The following is a 19,488-nucleotide window of genomic DNA, read 5'->3' on the forward strand; positions in this document are numbered from 1 at the left end:
CCCCTCCCTCCCCCCCCCCCTCTCTTAACCACCATTTCTCTCTGTTTCCCCCTATACCTTCTCATCTCTCTAAATCTATAAAGTTACTTCCGTAACAACAATTTTGAATGAGCTGTTGGACTCATTATCTTTAAAAGCATATGGACTTATTAATGTCAGTTGGCCTAAGTTTATATCGCTAACTTATCACATGTTATTTTACTCTTGGTTATGCTCATTCGTAGTTCTTGATGTTCTACTTGTCTGTAATTATTGAAACTTCAATAAAAAGAAAATTGAAAGAAAGAAAGGATCACCTCCACCCTTAGTGGTTTATGTCTGGGACGATGGTCTGGATTCTGCTCAGACCCTACTTCATCCAGCCCCGGATCCAACATGAAAAAAATTGGAGCATTGTTGAAGATGCTTTCCTCCTCTGGATTCTGTGATTCTTCAGAGTAGACCTTTGTGCCAATGGAATAGAATGTGTGAACAACTCTGCAGAATGGCCCATCTTTGGTTCCCTACAGTCAGTTCGGCGTTTTACATTTTTTGATGGGGGAAGCAAAGGTGATTGGGGTGCCACCTCTGAGGATTGTACTATATGTGATGTTAAGGTGGAGGAAGAGGAGGAGAGGCTACTTGATGCAGCACTTGCCATCCACGGTAGCAAATGCTCTTTCTGAGCACCGCTGTGCGGCTGCCAAAGAAACGGTGTTGAGTAGCCCATCCAGTAACATATGTTGTCAGTGGTCTTTGGATTGGACAAGATGGTGTTTTGTTCAGTTGACACTTTCACTAACATTAATACCTAACCCACATACACATCAAACACCAAACCTTCCCCCTTCCACCACAACTTTGCTTTTTCCCAATCATATTGTAAGTAACCTTCCCTTCTTGTAACCTGCTGTTTTACAACCTTAGGCACACAGCTGTTAGTCACCTGTCACTAAATAAACAATCACTATTTACTTTCTTAGATAGTGTGCCTGAACGATACTGTTATACCTAACGATATATAAGTAGCTGCACCCCAATATTAGGCCTAATGATTTTTAAGTGAAAATCTGGCCTTCTGATTTGTCAATGAAACACAGTTTTATAACAAATGATTTGGAGTAGCTAATTGGGCCTCGTGGCTGCACCCCAATATTATGCCAAACGATTTTTAAGTGGAAATCTGGCCTTCAAATTTGTTAACGAAACACAGTTTTATCACATATGATTTGGATTAGCTATATTGGCCATCCAAGCTGCATCCCAATATTAGATCTAACGATTTTTAAGTGGAAATCTGGCCTTCTGATTTGCACTGAAACTGGGGGCCGGCGCATGCTCAGATTCAGATCTCGTCTCCCGAGATCTCGGAGCATGCGCCGCTCCCAGCGGCCATTTTCCCGGAGGCCACCGCATCGCAGCAATGGAGCTGCCGGTGCCTCCGGGCTTTGAGGAAATGCCGGAGGAGCCCCGACTCTGCACGAAGATATGCCACCGCCGCCCCACAGCACAGAGCCTCGACGCTGCACAAAGAGGAGCCGCCGCCACCGCTCACCAGCACAGAAACCCCACGCTGCCACAATGAGGTAATAGGGGGATACTCCACTCACACTTTCCTGTGAGACGCCCCCTTTCTTCATCATCGGGACCACTCCCCCCACCTACCATATACACATTGGTCTGCACCCGGCGTACAAGACGACACCCGGCGTATAAGACAACCCCCGACTTTTAAGAAGATTTTCAGGGGTTAAAAAGTCATCTTATATGCCGGAAAATACGGTAGCTATCTGACAAGTTCACTATCAAGAGCGGCTTCTCTGCGCGTAACACTGAGAAAATGGCACCAGCAAAACAAGATGTCTGCTTTTTATATGGCAAGCAACTTTTCACAGCAGACTTTGTGTCATGATTTTGTGGATGGCTTGTATGCCCTGATTGGCTACCAGAATCAACACACATAAAGTTAAGAGAAAAAACAAAAGAATGCGTCGCTCATCTCCCACCATACCCCCTCCCCTTATCAAACACACCCTCCCTGCTCATCATACAGCATCACTATCCTAACCAAAGTCATAACAAAAGCATTAGTTGAAATGTAATAATTTAGTGAACTGTGACTGAATTTTGCCGACTTTGAGTAAAAATGCTCGTGAAAGCGAACACGAATCCGAATGTGCTACGTTCGTGCCAAATTTGAGATTGACGAACGTATTCCGAACAAATTTCTATTGTTAATCACATGATGAAGATTGCTCTTTTACAATACAATGTGACTGTTAAGGTACCTTCACACTAAACGATATCGCTAGCGATCCGTGATGTTGCAGCATCCTGGCTAGCGATATCGTTCAGTTTGACACGCAGCAGCGATCAGGATCCTGCTGTGATGTCGTTGGTCGGAGCTAGAAGGCCAGAACTTTGTTTCGTCGCTGGATCTCCCGCAGACATCGCTGAATCAGCGTGTGTGACGCCGATTCAGCGATGTCTTCACTGGTAACCAGGGTAAATATCGGGTCACTAAGCGCAGGGCCGCGCTTAGTAATCCGATGTTTACCCTGGTTACCATCGTAAAAGTAAAAAAAACAAACACTACACTTACCTTCAGCTGTCTGTCCCCGGCGCTCTGCTTCCTGCACTGACTGTGAGCACAGCGGCCGGAAAGCAGCCAGTGCAGGAAGCACAGCGCCGGGGACAGACAGCTGAAGGTAAGTATGTAGTGTTTGTTTTTTTTACTTTTACGATGGTAACCAGGGTAAACATCGGGTTACTAAGCGCGGCCCTGCTTACCCTGGTTACCGGCATCGTTGGTCGCTGGAGAACTGTTTGTGTGAAAGCTCTCCAGTGACAAAACAGCGACGCTGCAGCAATCGACATCGTTGTCGGTATCGCTGCAGCGTCGCTTAATGTGAAGGTACCTTTAATTGACAACAGTCATTGCATCTGAGATGAAATTTATGTCCATTAATCTAAAGGTACCTTCACACATAACGATATCGTTAACGATATCGTTGCTTTTTGTGACGTAGCAACGATATCGTTAAGGATATCGTTCTGTGTGACAGCGACCAACGATCAGGCCCCTGCTGGGAGATCGTTGGTCGCTGAACAAAGTCCAGAACTTTATTTCGTCGCTGGATCTCCTGCTGACATCGCTGGATCGGCGTGTGTGACACCGATCCAGCGATGTCTTCACTGGTAACCAGGGTAAACATCGGGTAACTAAGCGCAGGGCCGCGCTTAGTAACCCGATGTTTACCCAGGTTACCAGCGTAAAAGTAAAAAAAAAAAAACACTACATACTTACCTAACGCTATCTGTCACCGCTCTGCTTTCCGGCCGCTGTGCTCACAGCCAGTACAGGAGGAGTGCAGAGAAGCAGAGCGCCGGGGACAGGCAGCGTTAGGTAAGTATGTAGTGTTTGTTTTTTTTTACTTTTACGCTGGTAACCAGGGTAAACATCGGGTTACTAAGCGCGGCCCTGCGCTTAGTAACCCGATGTTTACCCTGGTTACCCGGGGACTTCGGGATCGTTGGTCGCTGGAGAGCTGTCTGTGTGACAGCTCTCCAGCGACCAAACAGCGACGCTGCAGCGATCCGGATCGTTGTCGGTATCGCTGCAGCGTCGCTTAATGTGAAGGGGCCTTAAGTGCTTTGACCTTGGAATGCAATTGTAACTTGATCTCATCACTTCATTGGCTTTCTCAACCTGTCTCTGATTGGTTGAAAAGAGTGCAGATCTCTTTCTATAAGACTCAGACACACAGTTGCTTTTAATGTGTAACTACTGAGATGTGCGGTAGGATTCTTTATATCTTTGTGGAAGTCTAATATTTTTACTGATTGACGTTTTTCTAGTTCAAGTAATAAAAGTCTATGTGATTAGAACTTTAAGATTTAATTTTGTTATCTTCTCACATAACTAACCTGACAAACCTGAACCAATAATAAGATATTGAAAAATTAAGTACCGTAATTCTTTTGTATATCACTCAATGCTGATGATATCAAGAGGGGATTTAATCTGACATGAGGGGGTATAAAATGGCCTAGGCCAATTTACACACTGGATTATAAATTGGCTTAGGTTATAATATACCCGGGTTACGGGTATAATCAATCCTAGGCCGCTTTAACACCGGGTACAGTCGTAACTCAGGGTATACTATGGCCTGTTACACCAGGTTAATCTGAAACATGTGAGAGTACAGAGCTCATTAGCGACCTCTGACTGGTTGCAGGGCTCGTGTGACATAACAATATCACCCGAGCCTCAGGCATCCTGCCACCGGTACAGGAGGTGAGTATAAGGTGTCTTTATTTTACATTGGGAATTGTAAGGGTCCGAGTAGTTCAAAACGCTTTTAAGTCTGACATCACAGTATAGACAGTGAGGGCTGTAAAGAGCTGTTGTGCAAAATGTCAACATTATTCAGTTATATAATGAGTAGATGGCATTAATATACACAGTATATATACAACCCCTGGCAAAAATTATGTAATCACCGACCTTGGAGGATGTTCATTCAGTTATTTAATTTTGCAGAAAAAAATCAGATCACAGACATGGCACAAAACTAAAGTCATTTCAAGTGGCAACTTTCTGGCTTTAAGAAACAGTAAAAGAAATCAAGAACCAAAAATGTTGTAGTCAGTAATGCTTCCTTTTTTTTAACCAAGCATAGGGGAAAAATTATGGAATCACTCATTTCTGAGAAAAAATTTATGGAATCATGAAAAACAAACAAAAAAACACTCCAACACATCACTAGTATTTTGTTGCACCACCTCTGGCTTTTATAACAGCTTGCAGTCTCTGAGGCATGGACTTAATGACTGTCAAGCCGTACTCTTCATCAATCTGGCTCCAACTTTCTCTGATTGCTGTTGCCAGATCAGCTTTGCAGGTTGGAGCTTTGTCATGGACCATTTTCTTCAACTTCCACCAAAGATTTTCAATTGAGATTTGCAGGCCATGACATTGACTTTATTTGTCTTTTTTAAAGGAATGTTTTCACAGTTTTTGCTCTATGGCAGGATGCATTATGATCTTGAAAAATGATTTCATCATCCCCAAACATCCTTTCAATTTATGGGATAAAAAAAGTGTCCAATATGTCAACATAAACTTATGCATTTGTTGAAGATGTAATGACAGCCATCTCCCCAGTGCCTATAACTATAACTGACATGCAGCCCTATATCATCAATGACTGTGGAAGTTTGCATGTTCTCTTCAGGCAGTCATCTTTATAAGTCTCATTGGATCGGCACCAAACAAAAGTTCCAGCATCATCACCTTGCCCAATGCAGATTTGTGATTCATCACTGAATATGACTTTCATCTAGTCATCCACAGTCCATGATTGCTTTTCCTTAGCCCCTTGTAACCTTGTTTTTTTCAGTTTAGGTGTTAATGATAGCTTTCATTTAGCTTTTCTGTATGTAAATCCCATTTCCTTTAGGCAGTTTCTTACAGTTCGGTCACAGACGTTGACTCCAGTTTCCTCCCATTCGTTCCTCATTTGTTTTGTTCTGCATTTCCTGTTTTGGAGACATATTGCTTTGAGTTTCCGGTCTTGATGCTTTGATGTCTTCCTTGGTCTACCAGTATGTTTGCCTTTAACAACCTTCCCATGTTGTTTGTATTTGGTCCAGATTTTAGACACAGCTGACTGTGAACAACCAATATCTTTTGCAATATTGTGTGATGATTTACCCTCTTTTAAGAGTTTGATAATCCTATCCTTTGTTTCAATTGACATCTCTCATGTTGGAGCCATGATTCATGTCAGTCCACCTGGTGCAACAACTCTCCAAGATGTGATCACTCCTTTTTAGATTCAGACTAACGAGCAGATATAATTTGATGCAGGTGTTATTTTTGGGTATGAAAATTTACAGGGTGATTACATAATTTTTTACTCAGAATTGAGTGATTCAATAATTTTTCCCCTATGCTTGTTTAAAAAAAGTAACCATTACTGACTACCACATTTTTTGTTCTTGATTTCTTTTAGTGTTTCTTAAAGCCAGAAAGTTGCCATTTGAAATGACTTTGGTTTTGTGCCATGTCTGTGATCTGCTTTTTTTCTACAAAATTAAACAACTGAATGAACATCCTCCAAGGCCGGTGATTCCATAATTGCCAGGGGTTGTGTGTATACAGTACAGACCAAAAGTTTGGACACACCTTCTCATTTAAAGGTTTTTGCTGTATTTTCATGACTATGAAAATTGTACATTCACACTGAAGGCATCAAAACTATGAATTAACACATGTGGAATTATATACTTAACAAAAAAGTGTGAAACAACTGAAATTATGTCTTATAGTCTAGGTTCTTCAAAGTAGCCACTTTTTGGTTTGATGACTGCTTTGCACACTCTTGGCATTCTCTTGATGAGCTTCAGGAGGTAGTCACCGGTAATGGTCTTCCAACAATCTTGAAGGAGTTCCCAGAGATGCTTAGTACCTTTTCGCCCTTTTGCCTTCACTCTGCGGTCCAGCTCACCCCAAACCATCTCGATTGGATTCAGGTCTGGTGACTGTGGAGGCCAGGTCATCTGGCGTAGCACCCCATCACTCTCCTTCTTGGTCAAATAGCCCTTACACAGCCTGGAGGTGTGTTTGGGGTCATTGTCCTGTTGAAAAATAAATTATGGTTCAACTATATGCAAACCAGATGGAATAGCATGCCGCTGCAAGATGCTGTGGCAGCCATGCTGGTTCAGTATGCCTTCAATTTTGAATAAATCCCCAACAGTGTCACTAGCAAAGCACCTCCACACCATCACACCTCCTCCTCCATGCTTCATGGTGGGAATCAGGCATGTAGAGTCCATCCGTTCACCTTTTCTGCGTCGCACAAAGTCACGGTGGTTGGAACCAAAGATCTCAAATTTGGACTCATCAGACCAAAGCACAGATTTGCACTGGTCTAATGTCCATTCCTTAGGTTCTTTAGCCCAAACAAGTCTCTTCTGTTTGTTGCCTGTCCTTAGCAGTGGTTTCTTAGCAGCTATTTTACCGTGAAGGCCTGCTGCACAAAGTCTCCTCTTAACTGTTGTTGTAGAGATGTGTCTGCTGCTAGAACTCTGTGTGGCATTGAACTGGTCTCTAATCTGAGCTGCTGTTAATCTGTGATTTCTGAGGCTGATGACTCAGATAAACTTATCCTCAGAAGCAGAGGTGACTCTTGGTCTTCCTTTCCTGGGGCGGTCCTCATGTGAGCCAGTTTCTTTGTAGCGCTTGATGGTTTTTGCCACTGCACTTGGGGACACTTTCATAGTTTTCCCAATTTTTTGGACTGACTGACCTTTATTTTTTAAAGTAATGATGGCCACTCGTTTTTCTTTACTTAGCTGCTTTTTTCTTGCCATAATACAAACTCTAACAGTCTATTCAGTAGAACTATCAGCTGTGTATCCACCAGACTTCTGCACAACACAACTGATGGTCCCAACACCATTTATCACCACATATATATATGTATATACTATAGCGTGTCCCCACTATCTGTGGATGGGGAATACTCACTTGGCTGGTTGTTGAGGCATACGCTGGGACACTCAGGGTTAAATAGTCCATTCGGTATATTTATTCAGCATAAACCTCTCAGGTACTTGGTAACATGCAGCACCCCATGCACCGTCCAGCAGCCGTTCGGCTCTAAAGTACCCTCAGTAAAGCCGCCCATGCACAGAATCCATCTTGGGTCTCCAAACACATCCCCTTGGGCGGGGTATGTAGGTGACTGGACTTACCCATCTCTCCAAGTCACCTGGAAGGATTCTCAATGTATAGTAACCTGCTGAGCTAAACAAGCCCAGGCTTCCATCACAGGGCCACCCACCTCTGTGATACATAGCGCCCATTAAACACATGGCCAGTCACCATACCACTATATATATATATACTGTATATACTGTATATATATATATATATATATATATATATATATATATACATATATATATACAGTGGGGGAAATAAGTATTTGATCCCTTGCTGATTTTGTGAGTTTTCCCACTGATAAAGACATGAACAGTCTATAATTTTAAGGGTAGGTTAATTTTAACATGGATGTCACGCTGCTGCTATGCATGTAGAAGCATCTCCACTAGATGTCAATATAGTGGATAAAGGACTGCACACAGCAGGAGCAGACCTGCAGCACAGCAGCCAGGCCACCAACAGGCAGCGGAATAGCAAAACAAGTCGGGTCGATATTAGCCTGTAGCGCAGTACCAAAGGAATAACTGTTCTGTCCTCACTAGCTGAGGCAGGCTCATACGTAGCTATACAGTCAGCTAAACCGCTATACCGGGGTCCAATAAGGAGACTGTGGTTGAGTCTGTGCTTTATTAAACGTAGTGGTATATTGATGCGGTGAAACTGTGAACAATGATATACATAGAATCAGTGCATGGCATAGAACAGATACATAATACACATGATATACATTACGCATAACATTTAGAAAGCTAGTGACTAAACTGGGAGTACAACTGGTTAAACTAAGCTAATATAGAGCAGGAATATCTATATGAAGCATAAAGACATACCGGCAATGCAATCGCAAGGGGGATGAAGTGAAGCGTCTTTCCTTGAAGGCAAACTGAAGAAAGTGAAAGGAAAAATGGAGGGAAATGGAGGCTGAGCTACCATAATGCATTGCAAAGGAGGAGGAGAATCAGACATGGATAATACAAAAACAAGATTGAACTGCCAACATAACTCTGACCGCTAGAGGGAGCCAAAGCATCACAGATGAATAAAGGCATGAATATATCAATACTGTATACTGAGGAAACTGCAATTATGCAAGCAAATAATCAGGGTAACAATATTAGATGACGGAGACAGAACACTCCCCGTCTGGCATCAACGGATGTCACTACTCCTTACTTCCGAAGGCAACAATAGGACCAGTTCAGATACCGGACTGGAAAATGTCTTAGGTTCATTCCCTTTGGTCATCCTTAGCTCAACTTTGCGGACGTTGCCGTCCTTGCTCGGGAACGTTGCGGTAACTAGACCAAGTGGCCACTGGTTCCGGTGAATCTGACAGTCTTTCACAAGAACAAGGTCACCTATGTTCAGATTAGGTTTAGTAGATTGCCACTTCGTCCGTGGCTGCAGGGTGGACAAATATTGTTTGCTCCACCTGTCCCAGAAAGTATTTGCAAGACTTTGTACCTGTCTCCATTGGCGCTTGTAGAGGTCCTTCGCGTCGAATCCTCCTGGAGAGGCACTGGACAGTCCTGTTTTCTGGGTAAGTAAAGTAGCTGGAGTCAATAACAAAGGCTCCTCAGGGTCGTTAGGAACTGGAACCAGGGGTCTTGCGTTAATTATAGCTGCAGCTTCAGCCATGAAGGTGATGAGACTTTCGTGGGTGAGTCTCGCTGCTCCTTCTTGAAGAAGAGTGGAGTCAAGAATTCTCCGTACTAGACCAATCATTCGTTCCCAAGATCCTCCCATATGTGAAGAGTGAGGTGGGTTGAATGACCATGTGCAGCCTTGGTCACTGAGGAACCTCTCGAGAGTCTTATAGTTTAGATTTGAGGGTATTCCTAATTCCTTTGCTGCACCAACGAAGTTAGTACCTCTGTCTGAACGTATGTGCTTGATAGGACCACGGATGGCCATAAAACGTCTTAAGGCATTGATCAAGCTTGACGTGTCAAGGGACTCGATGACCTCTATGTGGACGGCTCTGATTGACATGCAAGTGAACATGACTGCCCAACGTTTACTATTGGCTTGGCCGCCTCTCGTACGACGTGTAACAACTGACCAAGGCCCAAACACATCGAGACCAACGCTAGTAAAGGGAGGGTCTGGGCTGAGTCTATCTGCTGGTAGGTCAGCCATCTTTTGGGTTTGAGTTGAACCACGAAGCTTACGGCAGGTAACACATTTGTAGATGACACTACTGATGAGTCTTTTTGCACCGATGATCCACAAGCCAGCAGATCTGATGGCTCCTTCTGTAAATAGTCTTCCTTGGTGCTTGACCAGATTGTGGTAATGTTGTACGATTAGGTAGGCAAGATGACATTTTCCGGGAAGTATAAGAGGGAATTTCTCCACAAACTCCATCTCAGCTTCTTTGAGTCGGCCTCCTACCCTCAGCAGGCCGTTGTTGTCGATGAATGGGTCGAGTTTTCTCAATACGCTGCTCGCTGGTATTGGAGCTTTGTTAGTAAGACATTGGATTTCTGCCAAGTAGGTTTCTCTTTGAACAGTGAGGATGATGTGATTTCTAGAGAACTCTAAGTCGGAGGTAACGTAGGTATTTTTACAAAGATGCCAACCTTTACATTTTTCTGTGCCACAAGTTCTGGTAGCCATGAATGAGCGAGCTATATGTGTCAGGCAGGTAATGGCTCGAGTAAGTGACTTCCAACTTGAGAATCTGTCGAACCTGCAAGATCCAAGCTGGATAACAGAGGTCATTGTATGTAGTGTAGACACCTGAGGGCGGATTTCAGCATCTGAGTCCTCTCCTACAAGTTCGAAGGTGTCTGGAAAACATTCCTCAATGTACAATAGTTTTGGTCCAGAGAGCCACGTTGTGCTTCCTAGTCGACTTGCGTCAACTGCTCTAGTTGCATGATCTGCGGGATTCTGGTCTGTGGGTATGTAATGCCACTGCTGTGGGTGAACTGATCTCCTGATTCGTAGCACTCTGTTATTGACATAAACGTAGAATCGCCTGGTTTCGTTGTGGATATATCCCAGGACTACTTTGCTGTCTGAGTAGAACTTGGCTTGTGTCAGGTCGATATCCATTTCGGATGCGATGAACTCCGCTAACTCAACGGCTAAGACTGCGGCACAAAGCTCTAACCTGGGTATAGTGTGCTCTGGTTGTGGTGCGAGTTTGGCCTTTCCCATGACGAAACCAATGTGGCACTGACATTTGGAGTCTACAGTTTTGAGGTAGGCAACAGCGGCAATTGCTTTGACAGAAGCATCTGCAAATACGTACAGTCTTTGGCTCTGTATCTCAGTAGATGGCACAGGTATGGTCTTGGCATATGCAAGTTGGAGAGTGCCGCTAATGAGTTCTTCCACTCTTCCCACTGGATCCTCTTAGGTGGCAGAGGTGCATCCCAGTCAGATGTTTCCCTAGTTAAGTCTCTTAGTAGGGCCTTGCCTTGTATAGTAACAGGAGCTGCGAAACCCAAGGGGTCGTACAGAATGTTGATGGTTGACAGGACGCCTCTACGTGTGAAAGGCCTTTCTTCCTGGCTGACCTGAAAGGTGAAAGTGTCTGATTGTAGATTCCAGAGAAGCCCGAGGCTGCGTTGCATTGGTGCGGGGTCTGACCCCAGGTCCAGGTCTCTGAGACCATTACATAGGTCCTGAGAAGGGAACGCTTCCATGAGTTCTTGGCTGTTTGAGGCTATTTTATGAAGCCTAAGGTTCGAGCAGGCAAGCATGTCCTGAGCTCTCCTGAGAAGACTGATGGCAGTCTCATTTGAAGGCATGGCTTTTAGACAGTCGTCGACATAAAAGTCCTTTTCTATGAATTGTCTGACATCTGCTCCGTATTCTGCTTCTCCTTCCTGAGCCGACCTTTTGAGTCCGTAAATGGCGACTGCAGGTGAAGGACTGTTGCCAAAGATGTGCACTCTCATGCGATACTCTGTGACTTCTTTAGTAGGATCATTGTCTCTGTACCAGAAGAATCTTAGGAAGTTCCTGTCTCTCTCTCTCACAAGGAAACAATGGAACATTTGCTGGATGTCAGCGATGAAGGCAATGGAATCCTTACGGAAGCGCATAAGTACACCCAGTAGTTTGTTATTGAGGTCTGGTCCTGTCAGCAGAACGTCATTCAGGGAGACATCATTAAATTTAGCACTGGAATCAAACACGACTCTGATCTGGCCTGGTTTCTTAGGGTGGTATACTCCGAACATGGGTAGGAACCAGCATTCTTCAGAGTCTTTGAGAGTGGGAGCTAGTTCTGCGTGACGGTTTTCAAAAATCTTTGACATGAAGGAGAAAAAGTGATCTTTCATCTCTGGTTTCTTTTGCAGATTACGAATGAGAGAGGAGAAACGTTGTAATGCCTGATTTCTGTTGTTCGGTAGACGTGGTCTGTGGGTTTTGAAGGGAAGAGGTGCGACCCAGCTGTTGGTCTCATCTTTAACGAGTCCCTTGTCCATTACCTCTAAGAACAACTTGTCCTCTACCGACATTGCCACTTGGTTGTCCTGCTTAGTTCTCTGGAAGACTGTGCCCCCTAACTGATCCTCATAGCTTCCCGACACTATACTGCTGTCGTGAGTAAAGTCTATTAAATGATCAGGTAGTTGGATGCTGTGTGGCAGTTCCCTGACATGGAACTCATTGTTACAAGGTTGAAACAGAGATGGACGTCCTTTCTCCAATGTATTTGTCAGCATGCTTGTCACAGAAGATGGGGCGTGCATGCGTCCCAAGCATACGTTGCCAATTATGACCCATCCTAGGTCTAGCCTTTGGGCATAGGGAGCATTGTGGAGTCCGTTGATATGACGTCTCACTTTATGAACCTGTAGGATATCTCTCCCCAACAGCAGAATTATCTGGGCCTGATGGTCGAGTTCCGGTATGAGGTGTGCTATTTGTTTTAAGTGAGCGTGATGGATTGCTACATCTGGCGTAGGGATTTCAGATCTGTTGTCTGGGATCTGGTTACATTCGATGATCGTAGGTAGTGGTAGGCAGAATTGTCCGTCTAAAGACTCGATCTGGTAGTCAGTAGCTTTCCTGCCTGCTGTTGTCACAGTACCTGCACACGTCTTTAAGGAGTAGGGAGTGCTTGGCCCTTTGATGTTGAATAGGTCAAAGAATGTTGATCTAGCCATGGATCGATTACTTTGGTCATCTAAGATAGCATACAGTCTTACAGCTTGGTCTCTATGGCCCTTCGGGTATACTTTGACGAGGCATATTTTTGAACAGGACCTACTGTCTATTGTCCCTTTGCAGACCTCGGTGCATTGTGAAGTGATCTCTGGCGTAGCTGTATCAGTGTTCCTTTCCTCCCCGCCATGCTCACTGTCAGCTGGCGTGTTTTGTGTACTCCATGGAGCTGGGCCAGGGTGTAGAGCGGTGTTATGATCTGTGGTGCCACATTCTGTGCATTTTACACTGACCTTGCAATCCTTGGCAAGATGAGCTGTGGACGAGCAGCACTTGTAGCAGATACCGTTTTCTTTCAGGAAGCTTCTGCGATCTGGCATAGATTTTCCTCTGAAGGCTCTGCATTTCAGGAGAGGATGAGGCTTCTGATGAAGTGGGCACTGCTTGTCAGGGTCCTGCACCTTTGTCTCTGATTGGGAGCAGCCAGCAGACCTGTAATTAGAACCTGGAGAAGAAACATAAGTCTTGTGTACTTCCACAGATGTTCTGCGTGGATTTGCAGGTGGTGACGGTGTGGCATATGGTATTGCAAAGTCAAAGCTGGGATCGTTTCTAATTCTTGCTTGTTGGTGTATGAAGTCAACAAAAACGGAGAAGGGAGGGAATGGAACGCTGTGTTTGTATTTGTACGTGGCTCCATGTGTGAGCCACCTCTCCTGTAGATTGTAGGGCAACTTCTGGACTATAGGGTTAACACCTCTGGCTGTGTCGAGAAATGCAAGTCCCTGTAGGTCGTCCTCGTATTTGGCAACTTGGACTTCCTTTAGCAAGTCGCTTAGCTCTCTAAGTTTCTGGAGACCTTTGTTAGATATTTTAGGAAAGTCATCGATTCTTTTGAACAAGGCTCTTTCTATTACTTCTGCTGAGCCGTAACACTCATCCAGCCTTTTCCAGATCTCTTTGAGGCCAGTCTCAGGGCGGTTTATATTAATGTCTCTGATCCTTACTGCGTGTTTGACTGACTCTTCTCCCAGGTATTTGACTAACAGGTCTATCTCTTCCCTGTGTTGTAGCCCCAAGTCTCTAATGACATTTTGGAAGGAAGCTTTCCAAGCTCTGTAACCTTCAGCTCGGTCAGTGAATTTCATGAGTCCCTTGGCAACCAGTTCACGTCGTGTGAAGAACTTGGCAAATTCTGTCGTGAACCGGTTGTCAGCAGAGTATACTGGTGATGGGTCGCCCTGATAGTGATGTGAGGTGCGTTCGTACCTGTTAGTGTCCTCATGGTGGCGCCAGCCGGTGTCGTATTGCTTCGGCCTGATATACGGTGCGTCAGCAGGGTGATCCACGTTGGTTACCTGATGAGGGGCAAGGTAGTCATTAGCAGAGTTGTTTTGCCTCACATTTTCGAGTTTGTTTCTGTCCTGAGCCTCGTGACGACTCTCGCTCACTTCGCTGGAGGTGTCGTATTCTGCTTTTGGTACTGGTTCAGGGTTATAGTTTGGATCAGGAAGGTCATTAACATACTGAGATGTGCGTTGTGGTGAGTCTTGCAGTGGAAACTCCAGACTCGACGTACTGCTTTGGCTATGCAGCTTGGGATTTTGCGCGGCTTCTAGCGATTCTGCTTCGGCGAGGGCTGCGGCAGCTTCCCTTTTTGCTGCTAGGCTTTCTAAGGCGGCATCCACACGTGCCTTCTCTAACTGCGACCTTCTCTTTTGATCGGCTCTCTCTAAGCGCGACCTTCTCTCTTGATCGGCTCTCTCTTCATCTATGCGTGCTTTTTCTAATTTAAGTTGCATCTCTTGGTCAGCAAAGCTCGCTCGTATTTTGGCAGCTTCAGCATTTGCGCGGGCAATGGTGACAGCGCTGCTGATGGATGTTGTCTTTGAGGAGACGGAAGTAGCAGATCTTGTCCTATGCGATTTGTGAGACATGGTGTCTTGGGAAAGTGCTTGGCTGTGCAGAGATTGCTGTAGCTGTATTTAGTCTCTGAGTAGCCGGTGACTTGAATCCCACTAGTTGGATGGCTGCCGTTTCACTGTTCTGTCCTCACTAGCTGAGGCAGGCTCATACGTAGCTATACAGTCAGCTAAACCGCTATACCGGGGTCCAATAAGGAGACTGTGGTTGAGTCTGTGCTTTATTAAACGTAGTGGTATATTGATGCGGTGAAACTGTGAACAATGATATACATAGAATCCGTGCATGGCATAGAACAGATACATAATACACATGATATACATTACGCATAACATTTAGAAAGCTAGTGACTAACCTGGGAGTACAACTGGTTAAACTAAGCTAATATAGAGCAGGAATATCTATATGAAGCATAAAGACATACCGGCAATGCAATCGCAAGGGGGATGAAGTGAAGCGTCTTTCCTTGAAGGCAAACTGAAGAAAGTGAAAGGAAAAATGGAGGGAAATGGAGGCTGAGCTACCATAATGCATTGCAAAGGAGGAGGAGAATCAGACATGGATAATACAAAAACAAGATTGAACTGCCAACATAACTCTGACCGCTAGAGGGAGCCAAAGCATCACAGATGAATAAAGGCATGAATATATCAATACTGTATACTGAGGAAACTGCAATTATGCAAGCAAATAATCAGGGTAACAATATTAGATGGCGGAGACAGAACAATAACCAAGCACAGAGTCAGAAACAAGCCAAATGGGTCCATACAGGTCAGGAGCAGAATTGCCAAAGACAAGAAACAAAACAGTAGGTCAGAGTCCAAGCCAGATCAGGTACCAGGGAATCCAAACACAAAAGGGGAACACAGAGTTGGGACGGGAAGAGGGGAATAAACAGACACAGGTACAGTCAGCAAAAGTAGCAGGAAGAATCAGGGTATGCAGAGTCAATTACACATGCCATAGGCAGAAACTATAACTGACACTGCCTGCAGGATACAGCAGGGCAAAGTTAACCCTTGACATGACCAGCCGGGAAAAGTGCAGACAGGACTCAAAACATGAAATGGATCATAACAATGGAGATATAGAATATCAAAAAAAAAAGAAAAGAAAATCACATTTTATAAATTATATAAATTTATTTGCATTTTGCAGTGAAAAATAAGTATTTGATCCCCTACCAACCATTAAGAGTTTGGGCTCCTACAGACCAGTTAGACGCTCCTAATCAACTCGTTACCTGCATTAAAAACAGCTGTCTTACATAGTAATCTTTATAAAAGACTCCCGTCAACAGACTCAATTAATCAGTCAGACTCTAACCTCTACAACATGGGCAAGACCAAAGAGCTTTATAAGAACAAGATCATAGACCTCCGCCAAGCTGGAATGGGCTACAAAGCCATAAGTAAGATGCTCGGTGAGAAGGAGACAACTGTTGGGGCAATAGTAAGAAAATGGAAGAAATACAAAATGACTGTCAATTGACATTGATCTGGGGCACCATGTAAAATCTCACCTCGTGGGGTATCCTTAATCATGAGGAAGGTGAGAGATCAGCCTAAAACTACATGAAGGGAACTTGTTAATTATCTCAAGGCAGCTTGGACCACAGTCACCAAGAAAACCATTGGTAACACATTACTCCATAAAGGTTTACATTCCTGCAGTGCCTACAAGGTACCACTGCTCAGGAACATGTACAGGCGCATCTGAAGTTTACCAATGATCATCTGGATGATTCTGTGAGTGATTAGAGAAGGTGCTGTGGTCAGATGAGACAAAAATTTAGGTCTTTGGCATTAATGCAACTCGCCGTGTTTGGAGGAAGAGAAATGCTGCCTATGACCTAAAGAACACCATCCCCACTGTCAAGCATGGAGGTGGAAACATTATGTTTTGGGGGTGTTTCTCTGCTAAGGGCACAGGACTACTTCACCGCATCAATGGGAGAATGGATGGAGCCATGTACTGTAAAATCCTGAGTGACAACCTCCTTCCATCCGCCAGGACATTAAAAATGGGTCGTGGCTGGGTCTTCGAGCAAGACAATGACCCAAAACATACAGCCAAGGCAACAAAGGAGTATCTAGTAAAAAGCACTTTAAGGTCATGGAGTGGCCTAGCCAGTCTCCAGACCTTAATCCCATAGAAAACTTATGGAGAGAGTTGAAGCTCTGAGTTGCCAAGTAACAGGCTCAAAATCTTAATGATTTAGAAATGATCTGCAAAGAGGAGTGGACCAAAATTCCTCCTGACATGTGCATAAACCTCATCATCAACTACAAAAAACTTCTGACTGCTGTGCTTGTCAACAATGGTTTTGCCACCAAGTTTTAAGTCTTGTTTGCTAAAGGGATCAAATACTTATTTCTCCCTGCAAAATGCCAATAAATGTATATACAATGTGATTTTCTAGTTTTGATATTCTATCTCTCAATGTTAAAATTAACCTACCCATGAAATTATAGACTGCTCATGTCTTTATCAGTGGGCAAACTTACAAAATCACAAGAGATCAAATACTTATTTCTCCCACTGTATACGTACCAGATCCAGGTTCTCTTGCCTTGTCCATGCATGGTTTATTCCAGTAGCCCATTTATCATCAGATTCTCCTGGTTCTTCAACATCTGACATACTCATGTTTATTGAGGTAGGCACTATAGCATTAGTAGTATTTCCCAATGACCACTACTGGTATGTTATTTCCCACAGTGCAGAACTGGAATTTGAACTTCAGTTTCCTACTTTGGTGGTTGTGCACTTTGACCACTACACTATAACAGCCGTCTAAGGTAGGTATTATAGTGTTAGGAGCCTTGGTATAGAATTTATTTTTCCATAGAGCAGAGCCAGGATTTGAACCCCAGTCTCCCATGTCACAGGCTGTGCACTTAACCATTTGACTATACCAGCCCAAAGACATTGGTACCAACACCAGGGGTTCTAAGCACCAGCTCATTATAGGAGTCATTAAAGGAGTCGCTCAAGACTCAAGATCCAGACAGACCAATCTCAGCACAGCCTGGTTTGACTACAGGAAAGCATATGAATCAATGCCACATGCATGAATCTGTGAATGCTTGGCTCTCTACAATGTCAACACGAAATTAAGAACCTTCCTCAGAAACTCAATGGGGCTATGGAGAACAACATTGGAAGTAAACTCAAGACAACTAGCACAAGTGACCATCAAATGTGTCTTTGTGGTATTTCCTGAAGAAGTCATATATGACTTAGAAATGCATAGAATAAACCACCATCATCTTTCAACCACATTTTGCATTGAATTGTCTGCAGCATGGATATAATCCACTAACTTCCTTGATAACAGCTTTAATTAGGTCACTATCCAACTCGTGGAACTGCGGCAGCTGACATACAAGCCTTGTCTCTACACCACCAGGTGAGCAGTTTTTGATCAAAATTACACATTGTATAATGTGGGATAAGACCCTATTTGCACTCTTTGTTTTCCTACAGTTTGCACTGTAAGGAGGTGAAGCACAAGAAGCGTCCGGGGGCGGTTACCTTCTCTGCTCTGTGCCTGGAACCATTGAGCTGTGCTACAGGTTCCCCAGGGGGCAGACTTAGAGACTGGGACAGGAAGAAAGCCAGGCAGAGAGCGGGAAAGGCGCGCACGCAAGGGTCAGAGCAGCGTGAACAGCGGTCAGAGCAGGGTGCAGCTGCAATCCGGGAGAAAGAGAGAGCTCCCGGTCAGAGGAAAAATACAGGGAGATTGCCCAGAAAGACTGCATCTTTTGAGTACATGAAAGCGGACTCTGCTGTGACTGGAGAGGGGTGCTTTGATACCGATGCAGAGACATTGGCCCGTGCAGAGACTGTGACCCCCTGGTACCCATGGTATCAGTGCAGAGACTGTGACCCCTGGTACCCACAGTATCAGTGCAGAGCCCTTGATTCCTAGTGAGAGACTTAATAATAGACTGGCCATCGTATTCCCAGGATAGGCAGTGCTGTAAAAGCTAAAGACTCAGAGCCTGTGCATACCACATTAACTCCCGAAACCGCAGGCAGTGGATTCCAAGAGACTACTCAGCCCACGGACAACAGAGGGACGACACGTACCGCTGTTTCTCGGCGCCCACATTGGAGAAGACGATAAGTGTTCTTTTCTCAAGAAATCCTGCTTACTTCTGTTACACTGTTTGATTTCCATTTCTTGCACTGTTTTATTGCTAGCTATATTCTACTGCTTCCTCCCTGGGCGGAGAACCTAATTACTGTTAATAAACCCCTCAACTGTTGGTCTGTCTGCTCCGTGGTACACCCACTTAACTTAAGTTGACTCATTAGGTGCCACATACTTTAATTATTAATATCTCTGTAAAGGAGAGGTAAAATATGAAAAAACTGTTTGATTCCATACTGCAGCCACTATCACATCATGTTTCCAGTTCAACATGAATAATTTGATGAAAGATCCTCTTTAAAATGCAGCAATAGCGCTATGTAATCTAAGCGGGCTTAAAGGGTACCTGTCAGCAGATTTATGTGCACATGTACCTCTTTCGAAGTCATGTCCAGCCATACTTTTACCTAGCCAGCCAGTTCCTCTATTATTGACAAATCTGTGTTTGCATCAATATGCAATATATATGAATCTGAAGTGCTTTGGACCATGTACACACATATCAAGCCTCTGTCACTCCAGCTCTATTCCCTGTACAGCGCTGCCTTCTGCTTGACAG

The 19,488-nt window shown here is 44.3% G+C and overlaps 1 long non-coding RNA gene across 1 annotated transcript in view; it reads right to left on the reverse strand.

Moving 5' to 3' along the window:
* Window positions 1-18,859, reverse strand: part of LOC138658219 (uncharacterized) — a 36,726-nt gene extending 17,867 nt beyond the window's left edge. Inside the window, exon 1 of the long non-coding RNA XR_011317398.1 lies at window positions 18,788-18,859. This is a non-coding gene — a long non-coding RNA (uncharacterized lncRNA). The remainder of the gene's footprint in view (window positions 1-18,787) is intronic.
* Between the last annotated feature and the right edge of the window lie 629 nt (window positions 18,860-19,488).

This window comes from Ranitomeya imitator, chromosome 1, assembly GCF_032444005.1.
Source record: "Ranitomeya imitator isolate aRanImi1 chromosome 1, aRanImi1.pri, whole genome shotgun sequence".
Lineage (NCBI taxonomy): Eukaryota > Metazoa > Chordata > Amphibia > Anura > Dendrobatidae > Ranitomeya > Ranitomeya imitator.